Here is an 18432-nt window from a genome sequence, read left to right as displayed (position 1 = left end):
GATAACATGGTATCAGAGTGGGTACGAAACCCAGAAAAGGAGTGATGAATAACATTAGTGCCAATGATTCTATCTTATTAAAAATAAAATAAAAAAGATGTTATACAACAAAGGGAATAATGATACTATAATGATGAAAGAGATTTATTCATAATTAAAGTCAGTAACTACATAAAGCTATGATGTGCAAAAGAAGAAGTGGCAATGATCAGTATTATCTGTTCTCAAACAATGCTTATGAACAACAACAAGAGAGTAAAAGTTTACAAGTAGCCACGATGAGGAATAAGTAAGTGCATCATTATCAAGGTAGTGTCATTAATATTTTTTATTATATTTCTAAAGACAACGAGTTTCATTCATAAAATAGAGCAAGGGAAGATAAAAAGAAGATAAGCATTAACTAGAATATTGGCAGATAATGATCTTTGAAGACATTAAATTGCAATATTAACAAGTCAATAAGGGATGAATATTCAGTAAGCCAGAGATTACGGCAGCAGTTAAAGTTCATGAAAGGAAATGACGAAAATATGCCTGAGACATGCAACGATTATAGTCTCAGATATTGCTTAAAGGAAACAAATAAGATGATAGTGATCATAGGCAACAATCACAATTGAAAGCAACACTTTGATTAATAAGATACTCAACAAGTAGTTGTTTATATTAATTATAAACAAAATACAAAGAGTTTGATTAATGATGAGGATAGAGATTGCATTCAAGGGTGGATGAGCTTGATACATCCTATGAGGAAGCATCACAAGTTGCTGCCATGAAATTGAGTTGGTGGCTGGAGACCTCTCTTCGAAGAGGAAGAATCAACAATCAGAGGGAGCTTGACATTTCAGCTTCAGAGGGAGCAACTAAGAGGATGTGCTTCAATTAACATTCGAGGATCTTGGTTAGATTGGTTCAGACAGAGTGGACCATGTCAAGATGGTTTCTCTAGTGATTAGTTAAAGGACTATGATTCATGGGATGGAGTCTCATAGCCTTTATGTTGCCTTTATGAAGCCCTAGCTGAGATTGAGTCTCAACATCATTGATTTATTTATATGTTATACTAATGTATTCTTTTTTTTTTAAAAAGATGTTTAAAGTGTAAATTCTTGATTAATGCATTTCTCTTTGAGGGAGACTTGAGGTGAAAGCCCTTATCTCCACCCTCTGATATGGTTCATGGTGGGTGTCATGTGTGTGACGCCATGACAATACCACGTGAGAGAGTCTATGGTGATTTTCTTGCACTTGTGTGTTTACCCTCTGGATGAGCCATGGTGAATATCATTGTGAGGTGACAATCTCACAATGATGAACACTTGTACATCTCACCATTATTGTAAGGTGATGATCTCACAATAATGGTTGTATATATTAGTATGGTGGATATCACATGAAGTGATATCTATGGATATGACATAATGGTTGATATCTCATGAGGTTATATATATGGATATGCCATAATGGTTGGTATCATATGAGGTGATATCTATGGATAAGCCATAATGGTGGATATTACATGAGGAGATATCTATGGTGGATATCGCTTGAGGTGATATCCATGGATAAGCCACAATGCTTGATATCATAGTGAGGTGATATCTTTCCTTTCCACTTATGGATGTAGCCATTGTGGACAATCATCACAAGAAGTGATGTAACTTATTAAAGATTAAGAAGGATTCCTCCCTAGCTAAGAGGGAGTGTTCATGTTTATAGCTAAAGTCGGATCCTTGTTTGGACTGACCTAATGAAGAAGTGATTCATTAATATAAATATCGAGTAGGATTCCTCCCTAGCTGAGAGGGAGTGTTGATTTTATTGTAGTTGTGGTCGGAATCCACATGCCGACATTGATATCACAAAGGTTGTGATTATATTTATATTATTATTATGAGATAATATAATTATATTATTATGTGATAATATAATTATATTATAATTATTTAATGTATAATTATTATATTATATGATAATATAATAATTATTATATTATATTAATAATGTAATAATTGGTGCCACTTGGAAGAGTGGCGACCCTTGGTGTATAGACATCTCTCACATATACATAATGAGATGTGTGATCTCATTCAAAGGTGGACAAAACAAGATAAATATGTAGATCAATATAAATTCGAGTGCTCGAAGGAGATGAATATATCATCCATGGTTGGGAGGGAAATAAGAGTTATTGCCCATGGTTAATCAAGCATACCAAAAAGATAACATAGATCTTCTCTAAAACCCCTGGAAATTCATATCTCCTACAAAAAATAATACATCTACCAAATTCCCCCTACAACTAACATGATTTGCAAGAATTCAAAACTACTTTTCACAAAACAAATGAACTCCCCATTTTGGAAATATAGAACTCAATATATAGAAAAGAGAGTCATTTTCCCACTACCAAGAAAATTAATTGATTTTGAGACTCTTTTCCGAAATGAATTCCATGCAAAAATGATTGTTGTCATAGTGGGGGTTACATGAAAAAATTTTGAATTTGAGATTCTCTTCTAGAACCTTCTCATTTTCTCCTACAACATGTGCTAAATTAACATATTGAGTAAATAAGAAATTTCTAGATAAATTTATGACATCATGAGCGTGTCACTACTATTTAATTCTTTTTATTTAAAAAAAATCCAACCATATTCAATTTATAATTTCTAACTAACATTGCTCATAAAATATTAAATAATAATAATAATAAAAGTTTAATCAAGGTCTAGAAAGAGGGTTATGACAGATTCAAATAAAATTGAGCATATTGGGAACAATCAAAAGGTTAACGAGTCTTTACCTTTATTTGTTCCTAAGAAGGTTCAAGATCAGAAAGATAAAGAGGTCATCAAGCAATTGGTAGTCTCAAATTTAATAGAAAGTTTGAAGGTTGGTGAGGGATAGACTGATCAAAATAAAGGAAAACAAATTCTGGAAAGTGAAAATGAGAAGGAAATAATTGAGGCTTCAAGTTTTGTAAGTACTAATAAGGATCGACTTCTGGAAGGTAATAAAGAGGAAGTGTCAAAGATGGCTTATAAAGTGGACGATTTAGGTCAAAGGACAGTTGATAATCCAACAATTACATAATGAAATAAGTAAAATGAGACTCCAAATTTGTTTGGGATCATTCGTCGAAGTTCTCATCTTTCCTCTAAAAATTCAAATGATGAAACTCTTTTGGGATATTTTCCAAGGATGGTGGTGGGGCTTAAAGATCTTAAGGATAAACTAGTGCTCTTGGGGTTTGCTTCTACCCCTTCCCAATCAAAACATAAAATTGGTTGGAGGAAGATGATTTAAAAGTTGAATGGACTCAAGAAGGAGGTAAGAATAAAAAGAAGGCAAATGTTGGAGGAGAAGGTAAACTGAGGCGATCATGTCAAAGAGAAACAAGAAAGAGAGATGCAATAAAAGAAGTGGCTAGTGGGAGGCAATTTTTTTTGGATAGCCTCTCAAAATCAAAGAAGAAAAAGAAGTAGATTTATTTGGTGGCCCTCCTCCTCGAGTGTTTCCACTATCAGCTCTAGGTAGAGCTGAAGTTTTGTTTTAATCCTTGGTCGATGAAGATCCTCTCTTGGAACATTAGAGGATTGAATAGCCCTATTAAACAACACAATTTAAAATGTAACCTTATGGAATAAAAAGTTGATATTTTACTCATGCAAGAGACTCGGGTGAAAGAAGGAATTTTTGAGAGTAGTATTAAAAAAATCTAGCCTATGGCTCATTCATGTGTTAGTGATGTTGAAGGTTCTTTTGAAGGTTTGGCTATCCTTTGGAACCCTTCTAGATTCTTTGGGGTTCAAGGGCATGTTACTAAAAATAGCCTCATTGTAAAGATGAGTGATTTAGTTATTGGACAAGAGTAGAATCTATTAAATATATATGCTCCAAATGCTAGGTCTTCAAGTGATGCTCTTTGGAACTCCTTAGCCTCTATTATTCTTAATTATCTTGCTGATTTTTGGATGTTAGTGGGTGATTTTAATACCTTGTTGTTCACCTCTGTAAAACAAAGGGTCGTTAAAGAATTCATGAACAACATGGTGGATCTTGTCGATTTCATTTTTGTTGTTAGATTGATTGATATTGATCTTCAAGGAACTCTTTTTATCTAGTCGAACATGAGATAGGGCAACCACTTATTCAAGTTAAACTGGATCACTTCTTCCTTTCAAAAAATTGGTATATTCTAGCTAATCTTACCCTCGATGCTTTGTTAAGGATGGGTTCAGACAACAATGCTCTTTTGTTGAATTAGGAAGATAATACTTACAAGGGCCCCTACCCTTTCAGGTATGAAATTATGTGGACCTATCATCCTGATTTCAAAAATTTAATTGGGAATTGGTGGAATACTTCTATTGTCGATACCCCTTTGTTTAAAATTGTTCAAAAACTTAAACTTATAAAGGACAAGGTGAAAAGATGGAATAAGTTATCTTTTGGAAATATCTTTCATAGAAAAAATTCACTAGCTCGCAAAATCAAGGAGGTCCAACTTAAAATGGAAGGAGGTCAAAATGACATGGATCTCTATAATAAATAAAGAAACTTGAGAACCCAATGGATAAAATTATCTAAGGAAGAGGAAGCCTTTTAGAAGTAGAATTCCAAGATCCAATGGTTAACATAAGGGGATAGGAACACGAAATTCTTCTATCAATCTACCTTGAAAAATAGGAGCAAAAATAGAATTTGTAGTCTTTAGAAGGATGATGGTACGATTGTTTCAGAGTGAGAAGAGATTGTAGCTATTGTTGTTTCTTCCTTTGTTAATTTTCAAAATAATGTCCCCAACTCTAATAAAAATTATAAAGATCTTTTAGACGTGATCCCCAATGTTATTGATGAAGGGGACCTTAAAAAATTGGTGAAATTTGTTTCTATCCAAGAAGTTAAGGATGTTGTGTTTTTCTTTGGCACCGTTAAAACCCCTAGGCCAAATGGGTTTATGCTTGCCTTTTTTTAGGACTTTTCAAATGTGGTTGTTGGTGATCTCTATAATGTGGTTAGAGACTTCTACAGGTCTGGTAAACTGCTAAAATAGGTGAACTCTACTTTCATTGCCCTTATCCCAAAATTAGAAAGTGTTGCTTCTATGAATAGGCTCAAAGATGTTCTTGGTAAAATAACCTCTCAAAATCAGGAAGGATTTGTCAAAGGAAGACATATTTTGGATTTTTCTCTTACCACACATGAGCTTATCTATTTTATGGATTTTAATAAAAAGGCGAGGATGACACTAAAATTTGATGTCTAAAGGTTATGATAGGGTCTCTTGACTATTTCTTATATATGTGTTAAAAAAATATGGTTTCAAAAGAAGATTTTAAAATATCAATTGAATGTGTTATCACTCCTTGTTTGGTTCTTGTCAATGGGTCTCCTAAGGGATACTTCTCATGTGTAGAGGTTTGAGACAAGGGGACCCTCTCTCCCCATATTTTTTCATTATTATGGTCGAGATTTTGGGAAGAAACATCCAAAAGTATCTTGACCTGAAGCTATTGAAACGTGTCAAAGTTCCTTCCTCTCTAGCTCCTTCCACCCATCAGAAGTTCATGGATGACACTATTATCTTTGGAAAAGCCTCTATTGGAAGCTAAACGTTGGAAGGATATTTTGAATGATTATGCTAAGGCATTGGGTCAACACATTAACTACACCAAGAGTAAGTTCCAAATTTTTAATGTGATTCCTCCTCTCCAGATCAGGATCACCAATATTTTTTATTGCCAATCTATTATTCTTCTTGCCCCTTATCTGGGTCTTCGTCTAATTATGAAGAAACTAACTAAAATTTTGAATGATATTATTGAAAGGTTTCTAGAAAAAGCTAGCAAACTGGAAAGACAAACTTTAAGTCAAGTAGGAAAGGCACAACTTCTTAAAGCTTCGTAACAGAATATCTCAATGCACTATTTCTCTGTTTTTAAAATTGTTGCTAATATTATTGATAAGATTGAGAAAATTCAAAGAAAAATTCTCTAGGTAGGTACTCAAGATAAGTCAACAATTGCCTTTGTTAACTAGGAAATGTTTGCAAACCAAAGAAACAAGGTCTAAAAATTAGGAAAATTAAACTCTTTAATAAAGATTTATTGCCCAAAATTGGATGGTAAATTGTTGAAGGGGTTAAGGACTGTATTCAAATTCTAAAAGCTAAATATTTAAGAAATGGTCATGCTAACCAATTCATCTATGACCTGACCTTGCCAAATGGCTTTGTTGTTTGGAATAATCTGTTAAAAAACATAAATGTTATTAGAACTAGGGTTAGTAAGCTTGTGGGAAATTAAAAAAATAATATGTTTTGGGAGGATGTGTGGCATAAAGATGTGGCTCTTTCATCTGTGAACATTTCAAATAATTAAAAAAACCCTCATAAGAAGTAATGGTAAACTCCTCTATGATTATATCAATTGGGAGGGAAAACAACCTTCTTGGAAAAACTTAAGAATGTGGCTTACTGGTAATTGGGATCAAAGTGTTAGTAATCACAGGAGATGGGAAACTGATCTACTTAAGTTCAAGCAACATCTTGGGGATTATATTTTTTTCTCAAAAGACAAATTTGATGAGTAAATATGGAAGTTCCTTTCTTCTGCAACTTTCTATGTTAGACATGCTTATTCAGTGCTTGATAACCCTTCCCAAGACCTTTTTAACTGGAACCAAGTTTGGATTCCCAAGATAACCCCTGAAATCAATTGTACCCTTCTTCTATTTTTATGGAAGGGTATAACCACACCCTTACCACAAAATTCTACAAAACTTGGTAGAAGGATGAGGTCTCAATTGGAAGCATTAGCTTTAAAGTCATTCCTCAACTAATTGTGGAAGCAACGGGATTGCAATGTGAAGGCTTAAGGGTTGTAAAGAAAGGTTCAAGGGACTATAAAGAGTTTATCAAGAATTTTTTCGGAAAAAAGGAGAGAAACGGATCATGCTCTGGTTAGCCACCATATCATGCATTATTTTACCCTTGAAGAAAGCTATACCACCATGCATGGTTATTCTTTCCCCATATTAAGTCATATTAGGCATAAGGAGTTTATCAACATACCCTATTACCTATTTTCTTCTCCCTACATTAATAGTGAGAAGGATGTGTCTCCTCCTCTACATCAAGGGTTGATATTTGCTTTGTACAAACATGTTTTTTCTTTGTCTCCCCATAATAGTAAGATGCTTGCCTATAATGAAAACCTTGACAACCCTAGTATCTCTATCAAGATTGAGCTTATAGAAAGCAAACCCCATACCCCAGAGAAACCTAAGGCTTCTAGCAAGAAAATAGGTAAAAATACCAAAATCTCTTCAAATGATGTTCTTAAAATTGCATTGTTAAAAGCCACCCCTAAGAAATGAAAGACTCTGAGCTCTAAACTTGGTCAATCTAAAGTTAGGGAACTAGACTCTAAGACCTCTAAAGCTAAAAACATTACTATTGACTTAGAGGACCTTGACCTAGAAAAGGTTGAGGAAGAAAACAACAAGAAGGGGATACCAAAATAGGAGATTCATCATAGTGGTCGTCGTTTGGTGAGACTTTAGGAAAAGAATAATAAAGAAAAAGGAACTTTAAAGGAAGAGAAAAATGTGGATTCTTGGAAAAATGGTCAGTGCTCCCCTCAAGATTCATGACAAGGGACTAATCGCTTCCCATGCAATCCATATCTCTACAGTTTGTATCGGGCATTGATAGATTGGTCTTTTGACGCAATGACAAGCTAGGCCAACAAATGGTATCAGAGCATTGGGTCACGGGTTTGAATCCCCTCGGGTAACACTGAGGGGAAGATTGTTGGCAAAATGGTCAATGCCCCCCTCGGGATTCATGACAAGGGACTAACTGCCTCCCGTGCAATCCATATCTCGACAATTTGTATCAGGTGTTGATAGATCGGTATTTTGATGCAACGGCAAGCTGGGCCAACATGGATATCCCCTCATAAGAAGAATTTTTGCCTGAAATAGATAACAATAGTGAGGAGTCAGAGTTCAAGGACAGCAGTGCTCCTAAAGAGGAAATAAAGGAAGTGAGTGAGGACAATCCTATCTTTGAAGACGTTGATGATACTCAGGAGGCCCATGTCAATTAGGATACTGATTTTATTGTTGACAAATATGACTCTACGAATGAGACTCTTGATGAGCATCAATGTAATGACAATAAGAATGATTTGGAGGCCAACCTTAAAGTTTAGGTGGTTGACATGTAGGTTAGGTTAAAAGATGTTAAATCCAAACTTGAGGATTACATAGAAACTAAGATACAAATGGAGAAGGCAATCAATTCCCTTATTTTGAATACTAATGGGATCATGTGTAGGACAGTGATGGGTGTGATTTCAAAATAGAGAAAGATAAACAATAGGATCAAGATGAATGAAGGACACCAAGGGGACAAGCTAATAGAGCAAGATAAACAATAGGATCAAGAAGAATGAAGGACACCAAGGGGACATGCTGGAAGACACCCAAGACAACAATCCCTCACTTGGCGATTGTAAGGAGAACCTACAGAAGTAGGTCAAAAATTAGGGATTTATCTCTAACCCCAATAATTAGGTTTTTTGTCTTCTTAAGAACTTATGTTGGCTTGTGTGCCTCCTTATGCTTATGACTCATAAGTTCAGTGTTAGTTATAGTATAATGTCTACAGTCCTGAACTCTAACTAGATGGTTGATACTTCTATGGTTTTTTGTTATATTTGTTTAGCTTGTTTGGGGGGGTTTTGTTTGATGTTTCTGGTAGTTTTTGGGCTAGTTGCTATTTTGGGTTGATGTTCTAAACTATTTTCTTGTTTATGGAATCAAATCCCTTCCCCTACTTATATAATAAAAAATATTATGAGTTAATAATATATACTAGCAAGTGATAAAATAGATTAGTCGACATCTTAAGAACTTGAACATGCTATTATATAAAAATGAATATATACCTAAATGATTACGAAAAAACAAGAAACTAATCACTAATCTTCTCTATAATGGTTCACGGTTAAGGTTTTATATTATTTCTTAGCGCTAAATAAACTTCACCCTTAATAAGGGTTCTAAAGACTTCAGTGAAACATACTTTTAATCTTTATTAAGTTCATAGGTGATACAAATAATATTAATTATTTATATTTACAAAAAGAAATTAATGATGTTAATTTTGGTGAGATATTGACTATTGAATCTAATAATTAATATACTATAGCATATCCTTTTTACTTGAGCTGGTCATATTATTAACCAATATCAAAATTTGTGTTTTCATTCAGACAACGATGTCTTATTTGACATATCTTGTAAATGAATATTATAATATTACTACTGTTGGTTATAAACTTACTCAATTGGTATCAATGGAAATATAGTGACATATCTTCTTACTATTTAAGAACCATCAACTATGTGATTCATTTAAATAATTGCTTACCATTTAGAAGCAATAAAAGTTAAGATATACTTGCCTTAGAATAAGAGAATCATAAATATAACCTATTATGTTCTACAATATAATAATAATCAAGACTCTGTACCTCCTATACCTATCACAATTTCATTTAAAACTTGAAGCAATACTCATAATACTAAAATAAATTAAAGCTATAACTCATCGTTTCAATATAATGTCTTAAAATAACTCTCCTACTATAACTTTCTTGAAAGCATCGAGTCAAATATGAGATACTAACTAAATAGCTCTCTACACAATTTTTAATAATAATAAGTGAACAAAGAAGAATATATATTTCAAAATATATATAATGTGTAATGCCCCGCCAGGAAACACTGAAGGGATAAGCTAAAACACAAGAATAGAGTGCAATAATTTTTTTTTTAAAGATAAACACAACATTAAGATACAACAAGATATCAAAGATTCAGATTACATAGCGGAAGACATCAACTAACACCTAAAGAGTTTCCCAACATGATTACTAATTACACATTTAACTTAACTCATACTAATAAATCCAATAAGTTGATTATCTTATAACAAGATAATTCTTAAACAAGGATAATTTCTTTCAGATAGATGAAAATATAGTTCACAACATAAGATTCATCCATTAAGATTTATCTATATCCTTCATTCATACTTTTCATTTAGAATTTAAGCGATGCATCTAATTTAACAACACACTTGAATTTCATCATAAACTATTGAGTTCTTTCCATGCATACTTAATTTTTTTAACAATAACTGAATGTTTTCCATTACACTAAGCTACATTCATTCATGATCCAATTTACGACATCTAAGAGAGGACTGCATACATGCATTAAAATTAATTTCATCTTATCCACTTATACCTTCTATCAAAATGTCAATTCATACATGCTAACACTAAACATGAAACATAAGAATAAAAGCATCACATAACACCAAGATGATCTCGGAGTTCACCCATAAAGGGCTACATCTCTGGGTCTGCTCAACTGCAAGACCCCTCTGATAATTAATAAAGTTAAGAATACATGAGGTTTTCATAATTTGCAATCTTGCCATCAAGGCGAAACATAACCAATATACAAATGACCACATCGATCAATAAATAAATAAACAATCCCTGAAAAAGAAAGGATCCAGCTGAACATAATCAAAGCTAATACAAAGCTCCATTAGAGCATCCACAAAACTGAGACATCGTAACCCAAGGTCTAACATGAAACCGGTACTCACAAGGGCATAAACAATAGGATGACTCCACAAAAGGTGCTCCTATCAAGACCATACAACCACACACTAGCGAACGTAGGGACAAGTGTCATCACACAACCTGGTATGGTTACCATGGTAGGTCTTCGTAGGTTCCGGCCCCATACACTGGGTTACCCTGGCAACCTAATCCGAACCTCCGGCCCATCCAGCCTCATGTGGACCCACACATCCTTTCGTGAAGACAAGGATGAAGGTTTGCCATTTCAAGCCTTCTCACAACATGTTGAGTCTGTGTTAGCACTTGTCCCATGTGTGAGACACAATTATATTACTTAGAGATTAACATTCTAATCTACTATTAGGTTATCACTTATTAAACTCACTTTCGATGGGTTACCCAGTAGCCACTTTGGCGCGACCCCCAATCGAAAGTCACTTTCCCATACGACACTAGACTATACTCAAGCGACCTCAGAAACCAAGGAATACACATGGTCAAGCAAACGGAGTTCAAATAGGAGAGAACATCCATCTGGTCAAACACGACTCAAAGAGGTACACTTACTGATGGTACTCTAACCAGAGACCTAACCAATTATGGTCAACCACAAACCATCATTCGACACCCACATAAAGGATATGATCAATACAACACCACAACAAAATAACAGTCAACTCGAGTCTGAGGACAAAAATAGGTACCCAAATCAACCATACGATAGGGTCCAATCAAACAAAGCAACGCTTGCCATTATTTAAGCAAAAGCGAATATAAAAATTAAACTCGCATAGGCAATAATTAGGAAGGACAATTTTCTTTCCCATTGATTTAATCAATAAAGGTCGATCAAGTTTTCTACATGATCTAAGTTTTCCAAAATACACTAATAGGAAAACATCATTGCAAGGTGAATACAATACCACAATTTGCAATAGTACCATTGTCTATTTCTCAAACAGAGGAAAAATATAATTAAACCATTTATTTTACTAATTGAGAATATCAGTAACTTAACAATTTTTCCAAATGATAATTAAATTTCCAAAAACATATCGTTTAAATTCATAATGTCCAAATATAAAATATTCATTTCTAACATTTCCAGATGGCCTATAACATTCAAATCTTCAAATAATATATACTCCTGAATAATGTATATTTTATCTCAAAAATTTTTCCAATTTAAATAATATTCTATCTTTTTCCAAAAAGATGCTTCCCTAATATTACAGGTCCAAAAGGATTAAATATTAATTCATATATATATTTATTAACCCATGGTTAATAAAATATACACAATTAATAATTAATAATACATAATAATCCAATTAAATATTAATTTATATATATATTAATTTTCATTAATAAAATATATATTATTAATAATTTAATAATGTACAACTTTCACATTAAATATTAATTAACATGAATATATTTATTTCCATTAATAAATATATATTAATATTAATTAATAATTAATTAAAACTTTATAAAAAAAAATACTTTTAAATTAATAAACTTATTTATTTTTTTTAACTAAAAAATAATAATAAAAAAAAAAGATTCAAAGGGGGCGGTGAGGGTCGGGCCCACCTCCCTTACGCGGGGGTTGGGCGACCACTGTCGTGCCCTAACCGCTGGCGGCGCCTACGTGGCCACCGTGGCCCTGCAACCACCGCGGGGGATGCAACACCCTGCGGCCACCGCGGGGGTTGCAATTCCCTGCGGCCACTGCGGGGGTCGCAGCTTGCTGCGGCCTGCACAGGGGGAGGAGGCAGCGGGTAGAGCTCCACTCCCCGCTCCTCCAAACCCCCAAACATTATATATTTTTTTCTACGGTTTTGATTTTTTTGCACAATTAAAATCTCAATTTTTAAAGACAAAAACCAATTTGAAATTATAGAATTTCGATTTACAATAAAATCAGTTTGTTATGAAATATGTTTTGTTTCATATTTTTTATGGGAATACTTCTTTTCAAACACAAAGGGTTTCAAATACCCAAAACAAATTGAGGAATATCAAAAACCCCAAATAAATTTTTCAACAAAAACCCATATTTGGGCAAAAAGAACCATTTTTAACACAATGATTCAACCATTTTGGCAAGAACACAAGTTGATAACCATAGTTCTAAAATCACAAATCCAAATTAAATCTAAAATCAATTTGAAAGATTGGTTTTTTTTTTAACAACAAGCATTCTTCTTCCAACCAAGAGACCATTTCTTTGGCAACAAGGAAGATAATTAAGATAATTCCTACCTCCATACGCAATCTTGGAAGAGATTTGAAGGAGAGCCCAAACTGCAAGCTCCAGAAAACTTCTTCCTCCCAAAACCCCCAAATTTTCCATCCAAAAATAATATTTTTCCCAAAAAAATCCATCTCCATACCAAAAGTCTAGGTTATATGGGAAAGATTTGACCAAAATTTATTTTTGGAATTAAAATTTTTATTTGAAAATAATTCACAAAAATCATTCTTTTAACTATATCAATAAATTAAATTCGCTTTTCAATTTAGAATTGATTTTTCCAAATAACTGAATTTAACCTTTCTATTTTCAAAATGCCAACAAGATTAAATTAATTCTATTTCAATTAAATTTAAATCTTTCTTTTCATAGGCATAAACATAATACATTAAATATTTAAATTTAACCATTTAGTTGCACTTGCTACCAACTGAATCGAGCACTTCAATCAACGATTAATCACATAAAGAAATCTTGTTTAATTTAGTCCATTAGTCTTTAATGCACAAACACATATTTAATCAAATTAAATACTAAGGACTAATTGCTCAATTTAACCATACACACAAAACACACAACCCAAGAAAGCCACATAGACAGACGACCCGCAAACCCAACCTAAGGGAATACTGACGATGACTGACAATGCTCACTTGAGCACGACTATGGTCAAAATGAGAGTTTTATGACCACCTAATCCAACTCTAAGGATTAAAGAGGTACACTCAAACCTGCAAATCCAGGTGAAGACGAACCTCGCACTCATGCAGTACTGTACCTAAAATCTCCTACAACCAAGAGTCATACATGCATACATATATAAACTTAATGAAAGCGTTAGCCCGAGATAATAACATGAAATAGGAGAATTAATTAACTTGCATACAAACTGGTGTGAAGACCACATTAACAGATATGCACTAAAATCAAAACATCCGATTATAATCATTATATTATGATAAACTAACCAAGGTCAAACCGAGATTAGAATTTGATTAGGGTAGGGGTACTACATTCTTCCCCCCTAGGTTCTGACTTACTCCTGGAAGTCGTAAGGCTAGATGGAGAACATGTCGCATGCATTAGCCCTGAAAATTATTCAACAAATGTTAAATTGCACATAGGAATCTTTCCATAAATAAATGAAACATTATTGCTAAATCTTTTACAAATGCCATCATCCATTGGCAAGATACATCTAAAACCATAAACTTGTTAAAATATTCTAGGAATAATCAATAATCATAGTAGAGATACAAGAATTTTCTCCCTTTCATTACACCAAGTTAATGCATTACAAAGAGGTAAACAACAATTACCATACTCATCTACCAAACATGACAAGAAAACATGCCATCATGATCAATTTATTTTACCAATCCATCTTTTACATAAAACTTTATCACATAGAACTAGCTTCAAAATTCAAATTCTACAACCAAGTTAACTTTCATGACATAAGAGCAACGTAGATAACTCAATTGTTTACACTTGCCAGACATATGATAACCTTTCCAATGACTATGTCCCATAACATAATGACAAGTTAACACAATTTACTCCATGATACACATAACAACCATCCACAAACTGGAATGCATAACTCAAAAGGCCACATGTGAGCATGTCTAATGCTCGGTCAAAGATAACATGCATGACCAGCATCTCTATACCTGATCTCATAACAACAATATGATCATAAATATCCAATATCTCACTCAAGGCTCGATGGTGCTAGGCACACCATAGCGGTGCTACCTTCAATACAAGACCTTCGTGAACATCCCTTGTTGAGTAAGGTGGTTAGCCTCCAAGAGATAGTCACCACACATAGGTAGGTAGTGGATCCTAGTTGCATCACAGCCTCACATACCCCCATCCTCAAGGTTCCTTACATCTACTTCCTCGTACACACTCTACCAAGACCATCTCATACATCCTTGGAGAGGAATTTCACATTTCAACACAAGACCAACATATGAAAACAATAAGGATAAATTGGTTTAGCCACCAAAGTACAGATGAATAAAGATAATAAATCATCAATTCCAACAGTAAGGCAAGAAAATAATCCGAAATTGCAACACCAAATCAAAAGTGCAAAAGATCACAAGATCATGGCTAAACCTTCAAAGTCAAAGTAAAATAAATTGTTGGTCCCCAAAGAAATATAAAGAATATCACAACTGCACATAACATCACTATGTGATTAGCATCTAGTCACCCACAAGGAAGGAAGGAACAACCGTCTAGCTATTGTAGTAGTTCATCAAGTGGTGTGACATAGTCACACTATCCACATGGCATGGCGGTGTGCACCTCGACATCACCCCGCACCACGTCATCACGCGGCATGGCCATACCCCAAGTGGAGAAGACACGCAATGGACGTATCCCGCATGGTAGTGTACCTCGCGAAAACAAGCATGCGCAAGTCACGTCCCGCATAGTGACGTATCTAGAAGGATACTCGTCGTAAGCCAGAGGCATACATGGCTAAGGTCCACCCACATGCCCACCAATACATACAAATTGGAAGCTCACGTGGATAAACCTACCTTTCATGAAGACAAGGCAAAGGATCCTCCAAAATACATCATCACTATGCTCAAGAAATGCCATCAAAATGCTCAAATAAAGGAAAGGAATAGGCTGCCACACATAAACCTATAAATAGATTCATCAAAAGGGAAAGTATTGAGTACACCCTTGATACAGTTTTATAGTATAACCATATCATTCCTCAAAATAGAGAAGCTAAAGTCGCTTCGTGCCGATATTACTCGTACGTCGATCCATACTATTTAAGGAATGGTGACTTCGAATACTACCCCCTAACACTGAATTACCCACAACCTGAGGTTTGGTACTCAGTAGGGAACAATTAAGCAACATCACATAAACAGTATGGTTTCCCATACTCATAAGCAACATATCCTCCATGGTTGATTACTTCACCAACCCATGGCACATATAATAAGCATCGGTTTCTTACAATACACACGAATACACTAGTACTGCTTTAGTCACATTTACGGGAAGTACTTTCCAGTACGCTATCATCTACTCATGAAATATTTTAATTATGATTCCCACATGATTAACTGAATAAAGCTTATTCTAGAATTATGTACTGAAATTATTAACGATTCACAATTACAAAAGGAAATAACATCATTCCTATATATTTCTCGAATTTCACTAAGCATTCGAATTCACATTACTAACTATGCAAATTCTTTTCCAAAAAGGACTTTCATCTTTCAATATGAAGCCAAAATGCAACAGTACAATATCACATGTTTTATAACCATTCTATTTAAATCAATGCATTCTTCGTAGCATTTCTAAAAATCTTATAATCTAGGCAAGGAGAAGGGAAAGAGAGTTTGATAATCAAATTGTTTCTTACATAGACACAAGATCAATCAAGATCACACTATATACTAAAATTTCTCACTATAAGCCTATCATTAATTTCATGGTTTTCATTTCGCTACCGTTTTAGAAGGATGCCAAACAGCCTAACATGACATTTCCAATTATTATGGTTGCAAAGGAGGTTCTAGTTTTCCAAAAAAAACAGAGATCAAAAAGGGCAATCTTTTTGATAACACCAGACCTCTTGAGAACACTCACTTATTCTTAATACAATACAGACACATATCACAATTTGCAACCTATCGCTGAAAATCAAATTACGATAAAAAGGTAAGAGAGGAGTTATCAACAAAATAATACATCTTAATGCCTGCACATCAAACAAGCTTTTCATTCGCACTTTCTAAACATAATAAGGTAATTAAATATACCCAAAAGCAAGTTCAATGGAGCATTGCTAAAATAAATCCTCAATCAATCTGGTCATAATCATTCAATTTGCTACAAAATAAGCATTCAATATTTGTCATACTAGTCCTTCAAGTGGACAACACTAAGCTAGATCATAATCTTAAACAAGCACAATTCGCACTTTCAGATTCCAAACAAGCACTGACCAACCCAAATGGATTAGTCCAAAGAGTACAACACTCAATAAGGAAGGTTCATACGGCTCTCTTTCATAATATGAGTTATCGTAGACCAAGACATCAATAAGCACATAAAGCATGATCAATCACTCAAAACACCAACATCAAGAAGGTGAGAACAAGGTGGGAACACACACATTACACACAAGTTAAGATCTGCTCAATCACTCACATACACAAGGGAGGACAAGCATGCATGTAAGGTCGATACACCTCACACCAACCAAGGGCACAATGAAACCAGAGATTCCAATGTTTGCAACTTGGGCTCTGATACCAAATGTAATGCCCTGGCAGGAAACCCTGAAGGGATAAGCTAAAACACAAGAATAGAGTGCAATAATTTTTTTTTTAAAGATAAACACAACATTAAGATACAACAAGATATCAAAGATTCAGATTACATAGCGGAAGACATCAACTAACACCTAAAGAGTTTCCCAACATGATTACTAATTACACATTTAACTTAACTCATACTAATAAATCCAATAAGTTGATTATCTTATAACGAGATAATTCTTAAACAAGGATAATTTCTTTCAGATAGATGAAAATATAGTTCACAACATAAGGTTCATCCATTAGGATTTATCTATATCCTTCATTCATACTTTTCATTTAGAATTTAAGCCATGCATCTAATTTAACAACACACTTGAATTTCATCATAAGCTATTGAGTTCTTTCCATGCATACTTAATTTCTTTAACAATAACTGAATGTTTTCCATTACACTAAGCTACATTCATTCATGATCCAATTTACGGCATCTAAGAGAGGATTGCATACATGCATTAAAATTAATTTCATCTTATCCACTTATACATTCTATCAAAATGTCAATTCATACATGCTAACACTAAACATGAAACATAAGAATAAAAGCATCACATAACACCAAGATGATTTCGGAGTTCACCCCTAAAGGGCTACATCTCTGGGTCTGCTCAACTACAAGACCCCTCTGATAATTAATAAAGTTAAGAATACATAAGGTTCTCATAATTTACAATCTTGCCATCAAGGCGAAACATAACTAATATACAAACAACCACATCGGTCAATAAATACATAAACGATCCCTGAAAAGGAAAGGATATAGCTGAACATACTCGAAGCTAATACAAAGGTCCATTAGAGAATCCACAAAACTAAGTCATTGCAACCCAAGGTCTAACATAAAATCGGTACTCACAAGGGCATAAACAATAGGACGACTCCACAAAAGGTGCTCCAATCAAGACCATACAACCACACACTAGTGAACGTAGGGACAAGTGTCATCACACAACCTGGTATGGTTACCATGGCACGTCTTCGTAGGCTCCGGCCCCATACACTGGGTTACCCTGGCAACCTAATCCGAACCTCTGGCCCATCCAGCCTCAACTGGACCCACACATCCTTTCGTGAAGACAAGGATGATGGTTTGCCATTTCAGGCCTTCTCACAGCATGTC

The sequence above is a fragment of the Cryptomeria japonica genome, chromosome 1 (genome assembly GCF_030272615.1).
Source record: "Cryptomeria japonica chromosome 1, Sugi_1.0, whole genome shotgun sequence".
In the NCBI taxonomy this organism is placed as follows: Eukaryota; Viridiplantae; Streptophyta; class Pinopsida; order Cupressales; family Cupressaceae; genus Cryptomeria; species Cryptomeria japonica.
The sequence above is the reverse complement of the archived record's forward strand: the minus strand, read 5'-3'. Positions refer to the sequence as shown.